Source organism: Bufo gargarizans, chromosome 6 (genome assembly GCF_014858855.1).
Source record: "Bufo gargarizans isolate SCDJY-AF-19 chromosome 6, ASM1485885v1, whole genome shotgun sequence".
Taxonomy (NCBI): Eukaryota; Metazoa; Chordata; class Amphibia; order Anura; family Bufonidae; genus Bufo; species Bufo gargarizans.
The window spans coordinates 21,505,750-21,531,392 of NC_058085.1; the positions used below are offsets into that span (position 1 = coordinate 21,505,750).

A 25,643-nucleotide genomic window follows, 5' to 3' on the forward strand; every position below is an offset into this window, starting at 1 on the left:
GAAACAAAAAGGAAAAAATCTTTTAAAAATGTTCCATCTGTTACTATTGGCGGGGTTGAGGCGGAAATTGAAGGTTTTCCGTTTGCTTGTAGTTCCCGTTTTGTCCTGCCTGCCAGGGTGGCGCTAGAGAACAAGAACATTTTTTGTGAGATTTTTGTAGATAGTGGAGCAGCTGTCAATCTCATTGATAATCAATTTGCGATAACGCATGGTTTCCAGGTATGCACTTTGGGAAAGGATATTCCTGTTTTTGCTATTGATTCCGCTCCACTTTCTCAGAAATCATTAAAGGGCATAGTTCACAATATCCGTTTAATTGTGAGTGATGCTCATGTTGAGGATGTGTCATGTTTCGTCCTTAGCGGATTGCCTACTCCTCTTGTCTTGGGGCTACCCTGGCTCACTAAACATAACTCCACCATTGATTGGCAAGCCAGGGAAATAAATGGTTGGAGTGACTTTTGCAGAGAGAATTGCCTCACGACATCTGTTTCTGAGGTTTCTACTAAGACTGTACCATCTTTTCTCTCTGAATTTTCGGATGTCTTCTCTGAGAGTGGAGTTCAGGATTTGCCCCCGCACAGGGAGTACGATTGCCCTATTAATCTCATCCCAGGCGCCAAGCTGCCTAAATCTCGTTCATACAATCTCTCCCAACCTGAAAGGGTCGCTATGCGTGCTTATATCTCTGAGAGTCTGAGAAAAGGACACATACGACCCTCGAAGTCACCTGTTGCCGCTGTTTTTTTCTTTGTTAAGAAAAAAGATGGTTCTTTAAGACCTTGTCTGGATTTCAGGGAGCTGAACAGTATCACTATTCGTGACCCTTATCCGCTTCCTCTGATCCCGGACCTGTTTAACCAGATTGTTGGGGCTAAAGTCTTTTCCAAATTAGATCTAAGAGGGGCATACAACCTGGTCAGAGAAGGAGACGAATGGAAGACGGCCTTCAATACCCCTGAGGGCCATTTTGAGAATTTGGTTATGCCTTTTGGTTTGATGAATGCCCCAGCCGTTTTTCAGCATTTTGTGAACAGCATTTGTTATCATTTAATGGGAAAATTTGTATTAGTGTATTTGAATGACATTTTGATTTTTTCTCCTGATTTCAAAACTCATAAGGAACACTTACGTCAGGTCTTGCTCATCCTGCGGGAGAATAAATTATACGCGAAACTGGAAAAATGTGTGTTTCTTCTCTCCGCTTCTGGTTTTCGCATGAACCCCGAGAAGGTCCGCGCTGTGCTTGAGTGGGAGCTTCCCGAGAATCAGAAGGAGCTGATGCGTTTTTTGGGCTTTGCCAATTATTACAGGAAGTTTAACTTAAATTATTCCTCTGTTGTTAAACCACTCACTGATATGACTAGAAAGGGGGTAGATTTTTCTTCCTGGTCGGTAGAGGCGCGTAAGGCCTTTTCTAATATCAAGGAGAGTTTTTCTTCTGCTCCCATCTTTGTACAACCTGATATTTCTCTACCCTTCATAGTTGAGGTTGATGCTTCTGAGGTGGGTGTGGGGGCGGTCTTGTCTCTCCTGCCAAATGGTGACCGTGTGCCTTTTTCTCGAAGAAACTCTCCTCTGCAGAGAGAAATTACGATGTGGGAGATAGGGAGTTGTTGGCCATCAAGTTGGCTTTTGAGGAATGGCGCCATTGGCTAGAGGGAGCCAGACACCCTATTACCGTGTTTACTGACCATAAAAATCTGGCCTACTTGGAGTCAGCCAAGCGTCTGAACCCGAGACAGGCAGATGGTCTTTGTTCTTTTCAAGGTTTAATTTCGTTGTCACGTTCCGCCCTGGGGTTAAGAATGTGAAGGTAGATGCCCTGTCACGTTGTTTTCCGGGAGGTAGGAATTTTGAAGACCCGGGTCCCATTTTGGCTGAAGGTGTGGTGGTCTCTGCTCTTTATCCTGAATTGGAGGCAGAGGTGCAGGTAGCCCAGTCAGAGGCTCCTGATCTTTGTCCTCCTGGGAGGTTGTTTGTGCCTCTCGCTTTAAGACACAAGACAATTTTTTATTTTTTTACGATCTACTAGGTATAGCAGTGGTACATCACAGCCAAAAAATAGTGAATTTCACCAGAATATGTAACTGACCATTTTTTTAACCCCTTCCCGACCACAATCCATGTATATATATACGGATCACTGACAGCCTACAGTGCAGTAATGCCGGTTAGGGACCAATCAGAGTGGCCCCTTGCCGGCAATCGATCCGATTGGTTAGTCTGTGCAGACTAACCAATCGGATCGCGGCAGTGAAAAAATGCCTGTTTCAGGCTCTGATCTGCGCTCTGCAGATCAGAGCCTGAAATCACATGCAGTCCTCGTTCCCCCCCCCCCCCGATCTGTGCCCCCGATCTGTGTCCACCCCCAATCTGTGCCCCCGCACCTGAAGCTGTCTGCACTGTGCACATTGAATCAGCCTGCCCAGTGCACTGATGCGCCCGCCCCCTCCCCGCCCCATACATTCAGCGACACCCCCCTCCCTTTCCAGCACTGCCCCCCGATACTGTTTGGTCCCCCTGCTGTGTGTGATGGCGGTGGCTCCATTCCTGAGCCGCCACCATCATCAGAGTGTCAGCGCTATGCTGAAACTCTGCTGTAAGTTCTGCGGCAGCGGCATCCATGGGGTTAATAGAGGAAGGGGGCTCCCTCTCTCCAACATCGGGGCTGCTGCGCTGCGATGGCAGCCCCGATGGTTGCCATGGCAACCGGACGCTTTGCAAAAGTGTCCGCTGTTGCCATCTACAGGGCATCTTATTGTATTACACTTTGCAATGCAAGAGCATTGCAAAGTATAGTACAGCCCCACTGGATCTTCAAGATCCAAGAGGGACTTGATAAAAAAAAAAAGTGAAAAAAATAAAAGTAAAAATAAATAAAGTAAAATGAAAAAAATAAATTGCCTTTTCCTATAAAAAATGAAAAATAAAAAAAATACACATATTAGGTATCACCGCGTCCGTAACGACCGTCTCTATAAAGATATCACATGATAGACCCCATCCCATAAAGACCATTAAAAAAAAAACTGTGTAAAAAAAGCTATTTTTGTCACCTTACATCACAAAAAGTGCAACAGCAAGCGATCAAAAAGGCATATGACCATCAAAATAGTACCAATCCAACCGTCACCTTGTCCCGCAAAAAAATGATACCCTATTTAAGACAATCGCCCAAAAAATTAAAAAGCTATGGCTCTCAGACTATAGAGACACTAAAACATCATTTTTTGGGTTTCAGAAATGCTATTATTGTGTAAAACTTAAAGGGACACTGACAGGGCCAATAAGCATATTGAGGTATATATATGGCACTACAGGTCTTATAATGGGTATTACAATCATATAAGTATCCCCCCTGTCCACATTATACATACAGTAAACTTTAAGTTTTATAACCTGCTCCAACGGTCTTCAATCTGCCCAAGGGGCGGCGTTTCACCTCTCTTGCGCCCAGCCAGCCTCCCCAACTGCCGCTTCGAAGCGCCGCCCAGCTCATGAATATTCAGTTTGCTGGGCGGCTTCTGCGGTCCCCGCTCTGAAGCGCTTCGCTTAACAGTGCCCGGCACATGCGCCGGATCTTGTGAAGTCCGGTACAGTAAGCGCCGCCCAGCTCATCAATATTCACTTCGCTGGGCGGCGCTTACTGTCCCCGACTTCACAAGATCCGGCGCATGCACAGGGCACTGTTCAGCGCAGCGCTTCAGAGCGGGGACCGCAGAAGCCGCCCAGCAAACTGAATATTCATGAGCTGGGCGGCGCTTCAAAGCGGCAGTTGGGGGAGGCTGGCTGGGCGCAAATACAAAAAATAAATTTGATTTATGAGGCGGAGTTCCATATGGAGTAGGTTTTTGAGGAGGCGGTGGACGTAGCGATGTAGGTGGAAGCGGCGGTGGAGGAGGACGAGGTAGCCAACACAGGTTTTTTGTTTTAATTTTTTTTTTTTTAAAGAGTGTGGAATATCCAAAATACAAGAATGAGCAATTGCGCTGCAGTATAACAATGGCTGGTTAGTGCCGGTATACATGTCTATTGTGCACAAGGTACGGACAAGTCCTGAGGGATCCATGCCTGGTTCATTTTAATGAACGTGAGCTTGCTCACATTGGCTGTGGACAGGTGGCTGCACTTGTCTGTGATGACGCCCCCTGCCGTGCTAAATACACGTTCAGATAATACACTGGCTGCAGGGCAAGCCAGCAACTCCAAGGCGTAAATGGCAAGCTCAGGCCATGTGCCCAATTTGGAGACCCAGAAGTTGAAGGGGGCAGACCCGTCATTCAATACGTGTAGGTGTGTGGACACATACTGCTCCACCATGTTGGTGAAATGCTGCCTCCTGCTAAGAGGTTCCATATCAGCTGGTGGTGCTGGTTGTTGTGGCGTGCTGACAAAGCTTTTGCCACCAGCAGCGCGTCTACCAGCGTGCGCTTGTACTTGCGCATCTTACGATCACACTCCAGTGACGGAATTAAGGACGGTACGTTGTCCTTGTAACGTGGATCCAGTAGCATGGCCACCCAGTAACAAGCACAAGTTAGAATGTGGGCAACTCATTGCGGAGACACTGCAGCATGTAATCGCTCATGTGTGCCAGGCTGCCCAAAAGCTTTGTCAACGAGTGACCATCATTACTTTAAGAAATGAAGGTCAGTCAGTCCAAAAAATTGGGAAAACTTTGAAAGTGTCTCCAAGTGCAGTCACAAAAACCATCAAGCGCTACAAAGAAACTGGCTTTCATGCAGACGGCCCCAGGAAAGGAAGACCATGAGTCACCTCTGCTGCGGAGGATAAGTTCATCCGAGTCACCAGCCTCAGAAGTCGCAGGTTAACAGCAACTCAGATTAGAGACCAGGTCAATGACACACAGAGTTCTAGCAGCAGAAACATTTCTAGAACAACTGTTAAGAGGAGACTGTGTATATCTACTAGGAAACCACTGCTAAGGACAGGCAACAAGCAGAAGAGACTTGTTTGGGCTAAAGAACACAAGGAATGGACATTTGACCAGTGGAAATCTGTGCTTTGGTCTGATGAGTCCAAATTTGAGATCTTTGGTTCCAACCACCGTGTCTTTGTGCGACGCAGAAAAGGTGAACGGATGGACTCTACATGCCTGGTTCCCACCGTGAAGCATGGAGGAGGAGGTGTGATGGTGTGGGGGTGCTTTGCTGGTGACACTGTTGGGGATTTATTCAAAATTGAAGGCATACTGAACCAGCATGGCTACCATAGCATCTTGCAGCGGCATGGTATTCCATCTGGTTTGCGTTTAGTTGGACCATCATTTATTTTTCAACAGCACAATGACCCCAAACACACTTCCAGGCTGTGTAAGGGCTATTTGACCATGAAGGAGAGTGATAGGGTGCTGCGCCAGATGACCTGGCCTCCACAGTCACCGGACCTGAACCCAATCAAGATGGTTTGGGGTGAGCTGAACCGCAGAGTGAAGGCAAAAGGGCCAACAAGTGCTAAGCATGTCTGGGAACTCCTTCAAGACTGTTGAAAGACCATTTCAGGTGACTACCTCTTGAAGCTCATCAAGAGAATGCCAAGAGTGTGCAAAGCAGTAATCAAAGCAAAAGGTGGCTACTTTGAAGAACCTAGAATATGACATATTTTCAGTTGTTTCACACTTTTTTGTTATGTATATAATTCCACATGTGTAAATTTATAGTTTTGATGCCTTCAGTGTGAATCTACAATTTTCATAGTCATGAAAATAAAGAAAACTCTTTGAATGAGAAGGTGTGTCCAAACTTTTGGTCTGTACTATATATACATATATATATATACACACACACACACACACACACACACACACACACACACACACACACACACACCTTAGTTTCACTTTTAACTGGATCTGTCCTTTGATTACCAATACAGGAGACTATGTTTGTTTGGGGAGCTCTCACAGCGATTCCAATCATCGCTACATGCCCTCGGCCACCTCTGGTAACTGAAAGCAAGGAGCTATTTTATCTTCCTGTAATTCCTGTAAAGCCTCTCTCACACTACCTTTTTTTTTTCCCCCGTTTACGGGCCGTTTTTCGAGTTCCGTATACAGAACCTTTCATTTCAATGGTTCCGCAAAAAAATGGAATGTACTCCGTATGCATTCCGTTTCCGTATTTTCATTGCGTTGAAAGATAGAACATGTCCTATTATTGCCCGCAAATCACGTTCCGTAGCTGCATTCAAGTTAATTGGTCCGCAAAAAAAACGGAACACATACAGAAATGCATCTGTATGTCTACTCTATCCGTTTGCTGAACCATCTATTGAAAATGTTATGCCCAGCCCAATTTTTTAAATTTAATTACTGTATATGCCATACGGAAAACCGGAACGGAAACAAAAAATGAAAAAACGGATCCGGAAAAAACAGCCCGCAAAACACTGAAAGCCATACGGTAGTGTGAAATAAGCCTTAAAAAGGAGTATCTGAAGGAATGAAGCCAGTTAGTGAACAGCATAAAAACTGAAGATTTGCTCTGGTAGGCAGGGTAAGCTGATGCAGTACAGAGGCAAAAGAAGTTCATAAATCAAAATATCAGTGTTTATTCACACAAAAGGCAAAAGAAAAACGACTTATTACAGTCTTGGTGTTAATTCACACAATAGAAAGTCCATAGAACAGTCACTTTTATAGCTGTTTTATCCCTGGCAGTTCACAGCAGGCTTTAGGGGGCCTGTTTCCCAGTGCGCAGCCCTCATGCGGCTCTCAGCCTTCCAGCACAGCACCACGCTTCAGATCCCAAAACAGAGACTCAGATTCTGAGCCCAGCTGGCTATTTAAAGGACAGCCAGATGCTGCTAAAACCCGGACCGGCACTTAAACTCCGGTCCAGTATTTGATCTCACCCTTCCTATGTCACAAAACACATAAGGGAGGTCACCAACGGGCTAAGCATGAAGATCGCTCCTCTTATATGTGGGTTTTATGATGATTAACAAGAGATGATCTATGGGTGAAACACATATAACATTCTGAACATGAAAATGGCTTTTCCCCTTTGTGAATTCTCTGATGTATAACAAGATGTGATTTACGGTTAAAACATTTCCCACATTCTGAACATGAAAATGGCTTTTTTCCTGTGTGAATTCTCTGATGTATAACAAGATCTGATTTGCGGTTAAAACATTTCCCACATTCTGAACATGAAAATGGCTTCTCTCCTGTGTGAATTCTCCGATGTATAACGAGATCTGATTTACGGTTAAAACAATTCCCACATTCTGAACACGAAAATGGCTTTTTTCCTGTGTGAATTCCCAGATGTATAACAAGATGTGATTTATGGTTAAAACATTTCCCACATTCTGAACATGAAAATGGCTTCTCTCCTGTGTGATTTCTCTGATGTAAAACAAATTCTGATTTACTCTTAAAACATTTCCCACATTCTGAACATGAAAATGGCTTCTCCCCTGTGTGAATTCTCTGATGTAAGACAAATTCTGATTTACTCTTAAAACATTTCCCACATTCTGAACATGAAAATGGCTTCTCTCCTGTGTGAATTCTCTCATGTATAACAAGAGCTGATTTCTGGTTAAAACATTTCCCACATTCTGAACATGAAAATGGCTTCTCTCCTGTGTGATTTCTCTGATGTATAACAAGATGTGATGTACGTTTAAAACATTTCCCACATTCTGAACATGAAAATGGCGTTCCTCTTACATGAGCTGTTTGATGTTTAACACCTTTTCTGTGACTTTTATTCTGTGTTTCAGTCTGTGATGAATCAGAAGATCGGACCTGTTTAGAAGGATCAAATAATGCATTGTTGCTGTGATTGGATGAGGGTATATCTTGGATATTGGCATGCTCTTCAAATGTATCTCGTGTGATACCACAATCATCTACTTCAAAATCTAAAGATATCAGATGTTTCTCTGAGTTCCTGGTACAGTCATCTGCCAAGAATAAAACACATTTTATTATTGATGAATAATATACCATAAAATTGTATTGAAATTTTATAACCTTTTCATAAAAAAAGAAACCACAGAAAGAACAAGACATGGCGTAAAATTCAAGTATGAATTTACAAAAACTGTGGTGGCAAACAGACCACAATCTAATAGTAAACCGAGGAGCATAACTAGGCCAGGTTGGCTTCCACTTTGATCAACTTCCATGCAACCCCCATCCAATCAGTCATTTATAAATAAAACATTTCCTAGCTCTGAATGCCGTCTTAGTGCCCCACACAATAGTTATCTCCCCTTTCACAGTGGAATTCCCCCTTAGTGCCCTCTTCACAGTACTGATGCTACCTAAGGGCCCTTGCAGACGAGCGTTGGTCACACTGCGAGTCCGCAGCTCAGCTCCCGGCATGACCTCCCGCACTGACGAGGTTGCATAGCATTATATTGATTTATGATGCTATGTAACCCTTACAGTTCTGGAATGTATTGGATAACACTGGCAGCATTATGCCAGTGTTATCCAATACATTCCAGAACTGTAAGGGTTACATAGCATCATAAATCAATATAATGCTATGTGACCCCCAACAGCGCTGGGAGTTCAGGGCAGGTGCTGCACTGTGCTGTAGGCTCACAGTGTGACAATGCTCGTCTGCAAGGGCCCTAAGTGCCCTCACTCCGTAGAATGTCCTCTTCATGTGTCCACACAGTAGTTGTGTCCCCTTTGTGCGCCCCCCTGCAGGAGTGCTGTCCCTTAGTGTCCCCTTTACATCAGTGAAGCTCCTGTACTGTGAATAAAGTTAAAAAAGTAATACCGAGCACATCATGCTCTTCCCAGCAGCAGACGTGATGTGATGACGTCATCTCTCCTGCTGAGCTGAGGAGAGCGCACAGGCCGGGGGATTATCTCAGGTCTGTGCGCTCTCCCTCTCAGCCCAGCAGGTACAATGACATCACTGTATCACACCTGCTGCTGGGGAGAGTGCAGGCCGGGGAATGAGACCTGGGCTATAATGGATGACAGATACAGCAGCTGGACTGGAGGGAGGAGAGTAGAATGGACAGTAGGAAGCACAGTCCTGTCACTGACCATTGGGGAGCTCCTCAACATGTTTTTTTCCTTTAGATACAATTACTATTGATAATATGCAGTGGTAGTCACCTGGGTCAGGATATCTTGGGGTCTTTATTCACAGACAGGTAGGAAATATCTGGTGTTCAGTGGTGAGACTTTTTTGTATGAGCACTTAAGGCTACACACGTGAACAAAATGCCATAAAAAACGGACACACTCAGGTTTTTCATGGTCATTTTTCAACCATTTTTTGCAACCCTTTCATTTTTAACGGCAATTCTTTGAGGGTGATTTTTTAAAATTCAATTACCAACCCCTGCAGTATACATAATGTCCCCCATAGTGGCCCCAGTTAGTATTAATGTTCCCTAGGGTGGCCCCCATCAGTAATAATAATGTGCAGGGTTTTGTTTTTATGGATCCACTGTGCATGCGCAGCACTGGCATGGCACTGGCATGGCTATTTCCGTCAGGCCTGTAGAAGTGAATGGAAACAGTGGCCGGTCATGCACAGTGCATGATGAAAAGTATATCCCTAGAGAGGAACAAATTTCTTGAAATACATTTGAGGTGTAATTCTGAAGAATCCGTCAGAAGAGGGAACAAATAAATTTGACCAGAATTGAATCTGCTCCCATTGGCATGATAATCTGTGTATGACTCTCTGGCAGATCTACTCCTTGGCATCAGCTGGAGGTGTGTGACGATGCCACCTGCCACACTGAATACCCTGCACTGGAGGCTGGACAAGACAGTACACATATCAAACTGGGCCAGTTCTAGCCACTGTTCCAATCTGCCTCCCAGAAATCCATGGAGTCAGGGGACAGGCTATGTGCAGAAGAAAGGGCACAGTCCAGGTACGACTGAACCCGGTTGTTCAGGCAATGCGGATATGAGTCAGGTTGGCACAGCAGTTAACAAAACTTCCATCACATTAAGAAAACTAAATTGGCTGCTGCTGCTGCGCCTTCTGAGACTTACTGTTGGGGTAGCACCACCAGAGAGGGTGGGAGGTCTCTGACTCAGCCAGGTTGGAGATGGGACTCCTGGACAGAAATACAGGTGACAGGTATCTGTGAAACATTTCCTTTTTTTTGCTTTGATTGCAATGATCTTAAAGTATGGCTAGCCAGTAGTCATCACATTGCTTGATGCTAACCACATGCTTGCCAACATGTAGGCAACCAAGCATGCAGTTTGTCATGCTCACCAGCATGCCTGAGGACCCAGTTCTTTAAGACCCCACTGCAATGGTTGGTCATGGCTAAAGTCATTGTCGTCATCATCATTAGCAGCATATCTATCATACCAAGCTCTAACCTCCTTCCCTATCTGTGCCTGGGAAAACTCCATGTCCCCCTGCACCACAAACTTCTCCTCCTCCATTTCCTCCTTTATGCGACTATGTCCGTCCAGGTTCCTATCAGCTACAGGATCCCCAGAAAGCTGTGGAGGTGGTTGTTCTTCCTCTAGTCCTTGTTGCATCAGCATGAGCATTAGTACAACTATAAATATCAGGGTGATGCCAAGTTAATGCTTGTCCCTACTCTGGTGGCCTCTTCAAAGGGGTTGAGTATGCGACACATGGCCCTGATGAGCCGCCACTGCCTACGCTCAAAATAACATATGCTCTGCTGTGGTGGTCTCATGCATCGTGTAAATCATTAATCTCTTTACGCTGCTCATAGCAACGCTTCAGCATATGTAAGGTGGAATTCAAATGGTACAAAGGCAGACCATTTTGTCACTTTACGTTCAGAAGAGCCTTTTTAGTTATGACCAACACCATCTGCAAGCCACGTTACTTTTTCAAAAATTGATGCACCATAAATGTATGATGTGCGCTATGCAGGGAACATGTGTTATTTCTCCCAAATGAAGTGCAGCCACAAGGCTACTGCCACTGTCACCAACCACGTTGTCCAGTTGTAGATGGAGGATAGAAATCCAGCAGGAGACTTGCTACTTTATGCAGATTACCAACTGATCTATGTAGCTTCACTCGCCCAAGCTCATCATCTTTAAAAAGAGGACCTTTAATGTTTATTTTTTTTAGTTTAGATAAATACCTTTCCTTGCAGGGTACCCCCCGCTGATGCTGCCACCCTGTCTGTTTTTTTTTCAAATGTCGCTCCTACGCCCCGCTGTGCCCCCCTGCAGTTTTTCCACTCAGTATGTTAATACTCAGCATCAGTACAGGGAGGAGGAGAGCAGATTGTTGCTTCCACTTCTACTCCCTCCTTTTATATGTGCAAACTGAAGCATTGCCATGTCGTCCTAAAGAAGAGGACCTTTTTAGTTTAGATAAATACCTTTCCTTTTTAAAAGCTGCCACCCTGCCTGTTTTTTTATTTTTTATTTTTTTATATTTAGCTCCTATGCTCCGTTGTGCCCCCTGCAGTTTTTCCACTCAGTATGTTAATACTCAGCATTGGTACAGGGAGGAGGAGACGCCAGGGTTTCTCAATGGGCTTCTCCTTCTCCCTGGCTGTGACGCTCTCTGCTGTGATTGGATCGTGGTACAGCCAGGGAGAAGAAGACACCCATTGAGAAACCCTGGCGTCTCCTCCTCCCTGTACCAATGCTGAGTATTAACATACTGAGTGGAAAAACTGCAGGGGGCACAACGGGGCATAGGAGCTAAATATAAAAAAATAAAAAAACAGGCAGGGTGGCAGCTTTTAGCAAGGAAAGGTATTTATCTAAACTAAAAAGGTCCTCTTCTTTAGGACAACATGGCAATGCTTCAGTTTGCACATATAAAAGGAGGGAGTAGAAGTGGAAGCAACAATCTGCTCTGTTTTTGTTGGGGATAGGAGGATGTCCATTGAGGAGGACGTGGCTAAGCACCTGGTGTAGGGTACCAGATAATCAGCAATTGCAAGCTGCAGCATAGTGGCCAAGACCATACAGCGGTTTAAGAAGACAGGTTCCACTCAGAACAGGCCTCGTCATGGTCGACCAAAGAAGTTGAGTGCACATGCTCAGCGCCATATCCAGAGGTTGTCTTTTCAAAATAGATGTATGTCGTCATGGAGGAGTGGAAGAGGATTCAAGTGGCAACCTGTGAAGCTCTAGTGAACTCGATGCCCAAGAGAGTTAAGGCAGTGCTGGAAAATAATGGTGGCCACACTAAATATTGACACTTTGGGCACAATTTGGCCATTCTCACTTAGGGGTGTACTCACGTTTGTTGCCAGCAGTTTAGACATTAGTGGCTGTGTGTTGAGTTATTTTGAGGGCACAATAAGTTTACACTGTTATACAAGCCGTACACTGACTACTTTACATTGTATCAAAGTGTCAGGTCTTCAGGGTTGTCCCATGAAAAGATTTACAAAAATATGAGTGGGGGGACTGACTTTTGTGAGATACTGTAGGCACCAGCAACAGATCTTGATGATTTGCTTGCCTAAATGCATTCAGCATGGCAGAACATTCCTCAGACAATCATTAGTAACCTCATTGGTAGGATGCCAAGGCCTGTAAGTGAATGTATTTATGCACGTGGCTCTCATACTCAATACTGAATAAAGTGAGATGTTTTTTCAGAATTTGTTTCCCGTTTTTTATCATTTGCAGATGATTAAAGCGGTTCTCCAAGATTTTCCTCAGCATAGGTCATCAATATGAGATCAGCAGAGGTCCGGTCCCTGCATCCCCACCAATCAGCTGTCTGAGGAACCCTCAGTGCTCACCGGAGCTCCAGTTAATACAAAGCCTCCTCACAGCTTACCGGGCACAGCGCCGTCTGTTGAATAGTAGCGGTGCTTGGCATTGCAGCTCAGACCCATTCACTTGAATGGGACTAATCTGTGCCTAGGCCGTATGACCGATGAACGTCACATTGCATGGCCAGGAAGAGGCCTAAGACCACGCAGAGCACTGTGTCTGCTCCATACATCTGGCCGACAAGGCTGCCGGGAGTTGAATCTGCCTCCGATCTGATATTAATGACCTCTCCTGAGGATGGACTATATATATAATATACATACTGTATATCACCTATAACGCTGTCACATTTCCATCCATATTTAACTTAAATTTTAGCTGAATCAGTGAATATAACGCTGAAAAAACTGACAGAAGAGAGAACCTAAAAATGCAACAAACATAAAATTGTATTATCCAGTGAAGGAGTAGAATCTCAGAGACCTCTCTGCTTTACTTAGTGGTCACTACTCACCTGGGCGGTTATCTGTAGAAATGTCCTCTGTACTCTGCTCATCGCCCCTCACATATGGCTTTGGGGGATTAATATTGTTTAGATCTTCACCTGGATTCACAAGCTGTGAAATAAATATTGTAGAAGTCATCAGACGGTTGGAGAAGTCGTGTGGAAGGTTTTATATGACCTGAAAAGACGACCAAGAATGACCGGACAGCAGGAGTTATCTGACCCAAATATCTGCAGGTCTCCTGTATAAATCCAATCTGATTGCTTCGTTATTCCAACCAGTTTACGATGCAGGGAAAGTAACCCTTGTATTCCATCCCTAACATTACATTGTGTGTATATAACATTACATTGTTTGTGCACCTGTTGCCCTTGCTGGCCGCCCCAGGGCTGTGAAGCTGGTAAGCCAAAGTTCTTTCGGTCCGTGGCTTGTTTACCTCCTCGAAATGGGCATAATTATCTGCTCTGCTGCAGCCAATGACTGGATTCAGGGGTAACATGTCCACAAGAGACACATCACCACTAAAGCCAGTCATTGGCTGCAGTCAAGCAGGTGACCATGCCTGTGTCGGCGAGGAAGCAAACAACATTTACTGGAAGATGGACACACAGGAGCTGGCACACATAACCAGGGTAAGGGTAGCAGGTACGTATGACTCTTTCCATAGTAGAGGCTGCGGACACATGTGAAAAGTTACTTATTCCTGAACAAACACTTTAATGCTGTCTTCCTGTTCTGTCTACCAGTTTTGGGATGACTGCAGGCATGAAGATACTGTACCTAGTATAAGGGACAGGGGAGAACACAGGAGAGGTGAGAACTGATTATCTATCACCACTAGAACACCCTGCTTATCACTGTATATAGTATAAGGACAGGAGAGGTGAGGACTGATTATCTATCACCGGTAGATCACCCTGATTATCACTGATTATAGTATAAGGACACAATGGTGTAACTAGAGTTGTAAGGAGCCCAGGGCAAACTTTGGATACGGTTCCACCTCCCCATAATAAGTTTGAATAGGTTGTAGTACACTGCCGCTGATCACTACACAAACTCACAGCATCTAAACCCCTATAGCTATTAAGCCCCTGTAAGGCCCCCTAGTCCTAGTTATATAGATCTAGTTATAGTGGACCCAGCAATAATAATAATGCCCTGGTTGTGTTCCCAGTATTAAAAATACCTCTGACAGTGTCTCCAGTAATATTAATACCCCCCATACTTCCCCCAGTCCACAATCCCATCCTCTTTGTCCTCAATAATAATTTAGCACTTTTTCATGAGCCAGGGAGAACTGTGGCCAACTACTACTACTCCTGGCCGGTACTGATACCGCTGCTACCACCCACATTCTAACTCTGGGAGGACGAGGCGTGGGTTTTTCGTTTTGTAGTCTTCAGTTTTCCAGACATTTTATTATGAGGCCTATAAATGAAAAGTCAGGGGTTCTGTACACACAGAATATTAAACGGTACTAGCAAAATTGCAAGTGTGTTTTCTGTAATTTAACCATTTAAGGACCACAGGTTTATACCCCCCTAATGACCAGGCCCTTTTTTTACAAATCAAATCGGCACTTCATAACTTTAACGGTTTATTGCTCGGTCATGCAACTTGGCACCCAAATGAATTTTACCTCCTTTTCTTCTCACAAATATTCGATAATAGGCCGCAATTTTCTCAAAAAAAGTGTATTTTTAACTTTCTCTGGTTAAATTGTTCAAATATAATTACATTTTTATACAAGTTTGTGTCAGAATTTATTGTGCTACATGTCTTTGATAAAAAAAACTGCATAACTGCAAAACTGATCAAAATAAGTGTATATTTATTGGTTTGCGCAAGAGTTATAGCGTTTACAAACTATGGTACAAAAATGTGAATTTCCGCATTTTGAAGCAGCTCTGACTTTCTGAGCACCTGTCATGTTTCTTGAGGTGCTAGAATGCCAGGATAGTATAAATACCCCCCAAATGACCCCATTTTAGAAAGAAGACACCCCAAAGTATTCGCGGAGGGGCATGGTGAGTTCATGTATGATTTTTTTTTTTTTCACAAGTTAGCGGAAAATGACACTCTGAGGAGAAAAAATAATAATACAGTTTCCATTTTTGCTAACGTCTGGCAAAAAAAAAAAATCTCCCACGGACTCAATATGCCCCTCAGTGAATACCTTGGGGTGTCTACTTTACGAAATAGGGTCATTTGTGGGGTGTGTTTACTGTTCTGGCATTTTGGGTGGGGCAAAATTGTGAGCAACCCTGTAAAGCCTAAAGGTACTCATTGGACTTTTGGCCCCTTTACGCACCTACTCAGAAGAAGAAGTAGGGCAATGTGTTTTGGGGTGTATTTTTACATATACCCATACTGGGTGAGAGAAATAGCTCTGTAAATTGACAACTTTGTATAAAAAAATTGAAAAAGTTGTCATTTACAGAGATATTTCTCACACACAGTATGGGTATATGTAAAAATACACCCCAAAACACATTGCCCTACTTCTTCTGAGTACGGCGATACCACATGTGTGACACTTTTTTGCAGCCTAGGTGCGCAAAGGGGCCCAAATTCCAATGAGTACCTTTAGGATTTCACAGGGCATTTTTATGCATTTGAATTCCAAACTACTTCTCACGCTTTAGGGCCCCTAAAATGCCAGGGCAGTATAAATACCCCACAAGTGACCCCATTTTGGAAAGAAGACACCCCAAGGTATTCCGTGAGGGACATGGCGAGTTCATAGAAGTTTTTGTTTTTTTGGCACAAGTTAGCGGAAATGATATATATTTTTTTTTTCTTACAAAGTCTCATATTCCACTAACTTGTGACAAAAAATAAAATTTTACATGAACTCGCCATGCCCCTCACGGAATACCTTGCGGTGTCTTCTTTCCAAAATGGAGTCACTTGTGGGGTATTTATACTGCCCTGGCATTTTAGGGGCCCTAAAGCGTGAGAAGAAGTCTGGAATCCAAATGTCTAAAAATGCCCTCCTAAAAGGTACTCATTGGAATTTGGGCCCCTTTGCGCATCTTGGCCGCAAAAAAATGTCACACATGTGGTATCGCCGTACTCAGGAGAAGTAGGGCAATGTGTTTTGAGGTGTCTTTTTACATATACCCATACTGTGTGTTATTTTTTGTCACAAGTTAGTGGAATATGAGACTTTGTAAGAAAAAAAAAAGAAAAAAATTTCCGCTAACTTGTGCCCAAAAAATAAATCTTCTATGAACTCGCCATGCCCCTCAAAAGTTATCTTTTTATAGCGCCGCAGCGATTTTACTGTGTTTTTGCAGTGATCAGAAAAAAATAAAATTCTGTCACTGCGGTGGGGCGGACTGAACGCAAGTGTGCGTACAAGATCAGGCCTGATCGGGCGAACGCTGCGTTTTTTTATAGAGCCTATAGAACATGTCCTATTCTTGTCCGCAATTGGGATGGGGGGTTGAGGAGGGGGGGGCACACTGCACCACCAATGATAATTACCCCTTAATACAGGAGGCGGGTACTGGCAGATCAGCGGCAGTTAACCCCTCAGGTGCCGCACCTGAGGGGTTAACTGCCGCTGATCGCAGCTCCCTGTCAGGGGCAGGGTGCCGCAATGAGATTCTGCTGCCGGCACCCGCCTCCTGTATTATGTGTTAAAGACTGACTGACTACTTTTACTGGGTCCAGACTAAGTATCAGGCTACACAGAGCGGCGCCCAGCGATGCCCCAGCACTTACTATTAGTCCTGGGCGCCACTCCGTTCGCCCGCTGTGCCCCATTACTGTCTCCTCTCCTGCTCCATATGCTAATTACTATCAGAGTGATGGGGAGGAGACAGCAGCTTCACTAGTGGGCGTTCCTTCTCCCTGGCTGTAGCGCTGTCCAATCGCAGCGCAGGGAGAAGGAACGCCCACTAGTGAAGCTGATGTCTCCTCCCCATCGCTACGATAGTAATTAGCATATGGAGCAGGAGAGGAGACAGTAATGGAGAACAGCAGGTGAACGGAGCGGCGCTCATAATGGTGAGTGCTGGGACATCGCTGGGCGCCGCTCTGTGTGGGAATAGTCCTATCATTGGTGGCGCAGTGCGACCGCCCCTCTCTTCTCATTGGTGGCGCAGTGCGCCCGCCCCTCTCTTCTCATTGGTGGCAGAGGCAGCAGCACGGGGAAGGGAGGACAGCTTCCGTCTCCCCTGTGCTGCTGAAAGAACATGAGCGCGCTGATAGCGCATGTTAAGAGATACTAGACTGTGCAGAAGCGCAGCCCAGTATCGAAAAAACGGAAATCGATACCGGGACAAAAGTATCGATTGGGTATCGAAATTTCGATACCCCCAACAACCCTAGCTGTAACGGCATCAAACAGGAAGTTTTCATGAAGGGACTCAAGACAAGCAACGCAAGCTGGGGAGCAAACGAGCTGGGTCCCAGCACTAGGGATCAGGTAAGTATGAGTGTATATAAACCCTTTAAAGGAGTTATTTTTTTAAGGGGGTTTCAAACTAGTATTCTATATGAGACACAGAATGGGTTAAAATAAACTTTTCCCACTGCACTCCTTAAAAGGCCAATCACTTGAGAGTCGCCACTGCAATCAGTGACCTCAGCAGGCATCACGTGACAGTGGGCTGGGGACATTTTTATTTTTTACACATTTAGAAAAGATATATAATAAATATAATAAAGCAGATAAAAAAAAAATATATAATAGTTCAGGAGCTTTACTCTTTATTCTCAACACCTCTGCTTGCCTGTCAGTCATCGGAAACCTTTCTTTGCTCTCAGAGGCAGGAAAGATTGCCCATATTCTAGAGCTGCTTGCTGTGTAACTGTGGCTGGACATTCAGTCTGTGAATGTCACCTTGAAGGTTTCTGAGACGGTCTGACCAACTCTCACCGTCACGGGTTCCCATTTTCTTCTGCTGGAGCGCAATTAAGCCATACAGGCGGACTAGTATAACCCCCACACATGAGCCGAGGCTTAATGCTGGGTACAACAAGTCTGAGTTTATTGGCACACATGCTTACACTTCTACAGTGCACAAAACACCTCCCCCACAGCCTGGGAGATGATTGGGTTACAAACTAAGCCAACCTCCCAACTTCCCCAGGACAGAACAATACAGTATTGTAAAACACTCCTTTGATGTGATTTTCCTGAACAGATGCAGGGTTCCTGGCATTCCAGGGGGAAAGGGATCTCCATTAGGGAACTGAACAACCCGCCGAAATGAAGTAAATACAAACAAAAAGGTGCAAATGAATTCATAGTGAAAGGGCTCTTCTTCACAGTTTCTATTCACTACCAGCCAGCAAAGTTGTGGGAAAGGTAGGAGACGTTCTCTGGCAGCTGAACTAGCCTATGCTTAACCCCTTATAGGTTGCTTTAGTTTAGTTATCCCTCTTTTTAACTACCCCACATGTCTTTGGCGCAGAAAAGAGCAGGTAACCGCTTTCTGCCCATCACCCACGTGTCAGTATGGAGCCGCGCACAGACATAGCCGTCCTTTTCTAGATTGTGCAGGAGCTCTGTACTGACCTCCCCGCACTGACGGGGTTGCATAGCAGTATATTGATTTATGATGCTATGTAACCCTTACAGTTCTGCAATGTATTGGATAACACTGACAACATTATGTCAGTGTTATCCAGTACACTCCAGACCTCTAAGGGTTACATAGCATCATAAATCAATATAATGCTATGCGACCCGGTTAGTGCTACACAGGCAAGGACGGGGGATCCCACCGACATACTGTGGTGTGAAACCAGCAGAGCCGGTGCTTATACATGTTCTAACAGGGTTTACCGATCTCTGGCTTCTCCCTGTGACCTCATGGGGACCCAGTCCTATAAAACACACGTCTGCAGGCCTAGTGTCATCATCCGTGGGCTGTGCGGGAGCTCTGTGCCTCCCTAGTAGACATTTCTCCAGAAGTTCAGCTCCACAGCACAGATTCAAACTGGAGACGGGAGCCCAAGCCACGGCCACCCTGTATGCCGGGTAGTGTGTGGGGCGCATCTTCACCCAGCAGACGTCTGCAGCGTGTGTCCGCTGGAGGAAGAGCAGAGGAGGGTCTAGGCGCAAATGGCGACAAGACTGCAAAGTGTTGTCGCCATTTTGCAATTCTAAGTCGCATTGGCGACCATTTTGGTCGCTAACTGGAGCATTGTGTATGAATGCATCTCAGCATGTAGAAAATTGCTGGCGAGTTGACGTTATATGTGCTGATGAAAACGAAGGTTTAGTCTTACCGGTAAATGGTTTTCCAGGAGTCCGACATGACAGTACCCACTGGAGGATGTCCTATTGGATCTCTGTAGGGACAGGAAGCGTGAGAGGTTAAAAGGCCCCTCCCCTACCCTCCCACCAGTGTTCTTTCCAATTACTACACCAGATAGGATCCAACGTATTTATTAAACTTCCATGTTAGACTCACATCGGAAAGATAATTTTAAGGATCCTGGCAATAACCGAAAATAATTATGGGGGGGAAAATAACGGGTACTGTCATTTCGGACTCCTGGAAAACCGTTTACCGGTAAGACTAAACCTTCGTTTCCAGGACGTCCCTCCATGACAGTACCCACTGGAGAACTACCAGCTAAATAACTAGGGGGGACCACAGCCTGAAGGACCTTGCGACCTTCCTGGCCAGGGAATCTAGTCTATAATGCTTAATAAATATAGAGAAACTGGACCAGGTTGCGGCCCTGCAAATCTGCTCCACTGAAGCATCTGCTTTCTCTGCCCACGATGATGCCATTGCTCTGGTGGAGTGGGCTCTTAAGGGAAACGGACAAGGAAGTCCTTTCTGTGAGTAAGTCTCTCGAATCAAGTCTCTGATCCAACGGGCTAGAGTCTGTTTCGAGGCCTTGTTGCCTCTGTTCTTTCCCCCAAAAGAAACGAAGAGGTTCTGTAATCTTCTCCGCGGCTCCGTCCTCTGAAGGTAAGCGAGAATGGCTCTTCTTACGTCCAGGCAGTGGAACCTTCCTTCTTTCGCATTCTTAGGGGAGGTACAAAAGGAGCGAAGAATTATTTCCTGCTCTCTGTGAAACGGTGATACCACTTTTGGTAAGAAAGATGGGTCTAATTTCAGAATGACTCGGTCATCCAGAATCCTCAAGAATGGTTCCCTGATGGAGAGGGCCTGAATCTCCCCAATTCTACGAGCTGTGTTAATGGCTAGTAAAAAGACAGCTTTAAGGGAAAGCAATTTATCCGATAACTGGTCAATAGGTTCAAAGGGGGAACTACAAAGACCCTCTAAGACTACATTTAAGTCCCATGGGGGAACAGTCTGCCTAACAGTGGGTCTTAACCTGGAAATCGACTTAACAAACCTCCAAATCCACCTGTGGTCGGCCAGAGGGGTGTCGAGAAAACTACTCAAAGCCGAAATCTGGACCTTAAGGGTACTGGGTTTTAGGCCCAAGTCGAATCCTGCCTGTAAAAAGTCCAGAATGCAGCCTATAGACGGGACAGAGATTCCTGGATGAGTGTCTGCGAGCCATGATAAAAACCTTTTCCATATCTGTAAGTATATGGCAGAAGTTACCGGTTTTCGGCTCTGCTGCAAGGTTGAGATTACCTTATCTGAAAGGCCTTTACTTCTCAGGATCTGCCTTTCAGGATCCAGGCTGTTAGCTTTAGCTTCCCAAGGTTCGGGTGTTCCAGGGGCCCCTGAACGAGAAGGTCCTTCCTTGCTGGAAGGGTTATTGGGTCTCCTAGGAGTAAATCCATCAACAGCGGAAACCAGGCTCTCTTTGGCCAGGCCGGGGCTATCAGAATAAGGGTCGCTGAGCAAGCCTTTAGTTTCTTCAGGACCAGTGGAATTAAAGGAAACGGAGGAAAGGCATAAGCTAAGTCTATGTCCCAATTCTGGGATAAGGCGTCTACCCCCAGCGGATTGTCTCTGGGGTTCAGAGAGAAGAATTGATCTACCTGGGCAATCCTTCTGGAGGCAAATAGGTCTATCTGTGGGAACCCCCATTGATGGCAGATTTGAAGGAAAACTTCCCGGTTTAGACACCATTCGCCTGCATCGAGACAGTGCCTGCTCAGAAAGTCTGCCGCGGAGTTCTCTGCTCCCTTTAAGTGAACAGCCGTCACCGAGAGGACTTTCCTCTCTGCCCAGTGAAAAATTTTCTCTGACAAACCCTGAAGTAGAGGGTTCCTGGTCCCCCCTGACGCTTCAGGTAACACACGGTAGTCACGTTGTCTGACAGAACTCTGATGTGGTGGTTGGAGAGAATGTATTCGGCTGATATTAGTGTCTTCCATACCGCCTTCAGCTCCCTGTAATTTGACGATCTGCGGCTGTCCAGGCTGGACCATCTGCCCTGGAAAACCTGTCCCTCCAGATGGGCCCCCCAACCCCACTGGCTTGCATCCGTGGTGATGACTATGGATGGAGAAGGGTTCCAGGCTACCCCCTTCTTTAGGTTTCCGGGATTGGTCCACCAGGATAGAGAATCTAGACACCGCTTTGTAAGCGTTACCTTCGAGTCTAAGGAATGATGATCCTTGTCCCAAGATGCCAGGACTGCGGACTGTAGGCTCCTGGAATGAAACTGGGCCCACGGGATCACTGAGATACATGATGTCATCAGGCCAAGGACCATCATTGCCTCCCTTAGAGTATGACCCTTCTGTTCCTGGAAGGACGTTATCTTTCTCCTTATTGTCTCCTGCTTGGACTCTGGAAGGAAGGAGAATTGACTTTTTGTGTCCAAGAGAACACCTAAAAATTGCTTCCTGGTGCTTGGTACTAGGTCGGATTTGGGGTAATTTATCACCCAGCCCAGATCCTTGAAGAGGGCTAAGGTCTGATGAATACTGCCCTCCAGATTCTGTTTTGTGTCGGCCATAAGAAGAAAATCGTCCAAGTATGGAAGAATCCTTATTTGCTGTTCTCTCAAATGCGCCACAATTTCCGTGATGACTTTTGTAAAGATGCGAGGGGCCGATGAGATTCCAAAGGGGAGACACTGGAACTGATAATGAAGGACCGTCCCCTCCTGAATGATTGCAAACCTGAGATATTTCTGGTGTAGGGGGTGAATCGGGATGTGATAATACGCATCCTTCAGGTCCAAGGTACATAGAAGGTCTCCCTCTGAAATCAACGGAATTGCCGACTTTATGGATTCCATCTTAAACTTGTGATAGGTTATTGATTTGTTCAGAGACTTCAGATTGATAATTGTCCTGTAGGTTCCATCTGTTTTTTTTATTAGAAAGAGACTTGAGTAATGACCCAAGAACTTTTGATTTTCCGGAACCTGGACTATAGCATTTAATTTTAAAAGCTTCTGCACGTCCAGACATAATTGATTTTGTTGACCCACTGAATGGACTTTTGTGACTAGGAATCTTTCCGGGGGAGGACCGCGGAATTCTAATTTTACCCCTTCTCGGATGGAATTTAGGATCCACTGATTTTGGGTAATCCGAGTCCAGGATTCCCAAAATAAGCGGAGCCTGCCCCCTACTGGCCTGATGTCATTGCTTACTTGGGCCTGAGTTGGGATTGAAGAGGAAACCCCTACCTCTCCCTCCTTTAGGGTAGCTCCATCTACCAGTTTTACCTTTCCCTCTCTCTGAGGATGTAAACTGTCTAGAGGTCTTACGAAAGGGCTGCGCTGGCTTTTTTGCTTTTTCTTCCGGAAACCCCTTCTTTTTGTCTGCTGCGCTTTCCAGAATGGAATCGAGGACCTGGCCGAAAAGGTATGTTCCGGTGAAGGGAATTGCGCATAGTTTGTTTTTAGAGGCAATGTCTCCTGTCCAGGATTTGAGCCAGAGGGCCCGTCTTGCTGTGTTCGTAAGAGCGTCATTTCTAGCAGCAAAACGAATGGACTCTGCTGAGGCGTCCGCCATGAAGGATGCTGCAAATTTTAATAAAGGTAAGGACTCTAGAATTTCCTCCCTGGAGGTCTTCATCTTGAGATGCTCCTCCAGTTGCTCAAGCCATAAGCACATTGCACGGGCTACTGAGGTTGCGGAAATATTAGCATTAATAGTGGCCGCTGAGGATTCCCAGGCTGTCTTCAGGAGTCCATCCATTTTCCGGTCCATGGGGTCTTTTAATTGTGAGGAATCCTCGAATGGAATAGACGTCTTTTTCACCACTTTGGCCACCTGAATGTCGACTTTTGGAATTTCATCCCAAAGTTTAGTTTCTTCAGGATTGAAAGCCAGTCTGCTCTTGAATTCCCTGGGTATATAGAGTTTTTTGTCACCCTCTTCCCATTCATCTTTGATAAGATCCTGAAGATAAGAATTCACCGGGAAAAGCTTCCTTTTCCTGGCCCTTAATCCGCCGAACATCTCGTCCTGTATTGAACGTTTCGGCTCCTCCTCCTCAACTGCCATGGTCTGTCTTACTGCTGTAAGGAGCGAGTCAAGTTGATCCGAGGAAAACAGATATTTCCTAGGTTCCTCCGACACCGAAGGGGGGGATCTGTTCCTCCAAATCGTCTGAAGGGTACCCGGTTCCTTCCTCTGAATCCGATACTAAGTGTACCCTGGTACGCTTGGACGGAGGGGAAGCGGGGACTGGAAGGGAAGGGGGCTGATTCATCCCGGCCGCCTGTACTTCCTCTCTGACAATGGTTCTCAGCTCTTCCAGGAAGGATGGTTGTTCCTCCTTCAGGATCCTTGCTAAGCAATCCATGCAGAGGGCCTTCCTATACGACTCAGACAGCTTCTTAGTGCACGTTGCACACTTCCTAGCTTTCTTCTTGGCGTCTCCGTGTGGTCTATGTCCCGCCTCCTTTTCCACCTTAATAGGGGGAGAAGGAGATATAAAACCAGCCTAGGGGGAACTATACACCTGCCAGCCGGATACCACTTACATTACTCTGGATGAGGGGGTCAGCTACCGCATCTAGCTTGCTCACACCTTGGGCCTCCATGATGCAACCGCCAAAAGCACACATCACAGTGATTTTATAAGGATCTTACCTTACAGGCCCTCCCCTCATCGCCGCCGGGACCGCCTCCTCTTCTGGGGGACTCTTCCTCAGAAGAATCGACCCCACATGCGAGGCCTCTAGCCGAGGCCTCCAGCATGTATGCGCGCCGCCATCTTGGACGCGTCACTTCCGGGTCGCACAGGAAGTGACACCGACCGCGTCATCGAGGAGGGCGGAGCCGCTGCTGAGCGCAGAGCTCCGTCGGTGAAGCCGCTCAGCGTCCAGGTACCTGCGGCCTGTTCCACGGAAAAAAGGTACCGGACAAGCTAGGGGACCCCTTCCCAGAGGGGTGCTGGCTTTTAGGCCGCACAGAGGCTGAAGAGGAGAGGCAAGAGCCCCCCGACCAGCCTCGGCCTAGTGCTGTTCCCTACAATAGCAGGGATCCACTCACTGCTCCTATCCCTGTAGGGACAGGAAGAACACTGGTGGGAGGGTAGGGGAGGGGCCTTTTAACCTCTCACGCTTCCTGTCCCTACAGAGATCCAATAGGACATCCTCCAGTGGGTACTGTCATGGAGGGACGTCCTGGAAATAATCCTATACTGCTTTTCCAATGGTTCCCTGGCCCTGGGGGGCTTCACTATTGGCCGGGAAAACAAAAGGCCGGTGCAGGATTACAATAAAATGTGGCAGGTCCTAGAGCTTCCCCTTAGCACAACCCATACTCCCCTGATGAAGCCAGTGCCCTGGTGAAACATGTAGGGAGGGTTTGCTCATGGGCATCTTTTTTAGACAGGGAACCGCTATTCTACCTCTGGCCCGGGATAGTGCTTGCTAATAGAGTTGAGCGGACACCTGGATGTTCGAGTTCGAGAAGTTCGGCCGAACTTCCTGGAAATGTTCGGGTTCGGGATCCGAACTTCGTCCCGAACCCGAACCCCATTGAAGTCAATGGGGACCCGAACTTTTCGGCACTAAAAAGGCTGTAAAACAGCCCAGGAAAGAGCTAGAAGGCTGCAAAAGGCAGCAACATGTAGGTAAATCCCCTGCAAACAAATGTGGATAGGGAAATGAATAAAAATAAAATAAATAAAAATTAACCAATATCAATTGGAGAGAGGTCCCATAGCAGAGAATCAGGCTTCACGTTAGCCACCACTGCAACAGTCCATTGGCATATATTTAGGCCCAGGTACCCAGCCAGAGGAGAGAGGTCCCGTAACAGAGAATCTGTCTTCATGTCAGCAGAGAATCAGTCTGCATGTCATAGAAGAGAATCAGGCTTCACGTCACCCAACATTGGAACAGTCCATTGGCATATATTTAGGCCCAGGCACCCAGGCAGAGGAGAGAGGTCCCGTAACAGAGAATCTGGCTTCATGTCAGCAGAGAATCAGTCTGCATGTCATAGCAGAGAATCAGGCTTCACGTCAGCCACCACTGCAACAGTCCATTGGCATATATTTAGGCCCAGGTACCCAGCCAGAGGAGAGAGGTCCCGTAACAGAGAATCTGTCTTCATG

At 45.9% G+C, this 25,643-nt stretch overlaps 1 pseudogene; it reads right to left on the bottom strand.

Annotated features, from left to right (window-relative positions):
- LOC122940403 overlaps window positions 1–25,643 on the bottom strand; it is a 277,094-nt pseudogene that overhangs the window by 116,720 nt on the left and 134,731 nt on the right.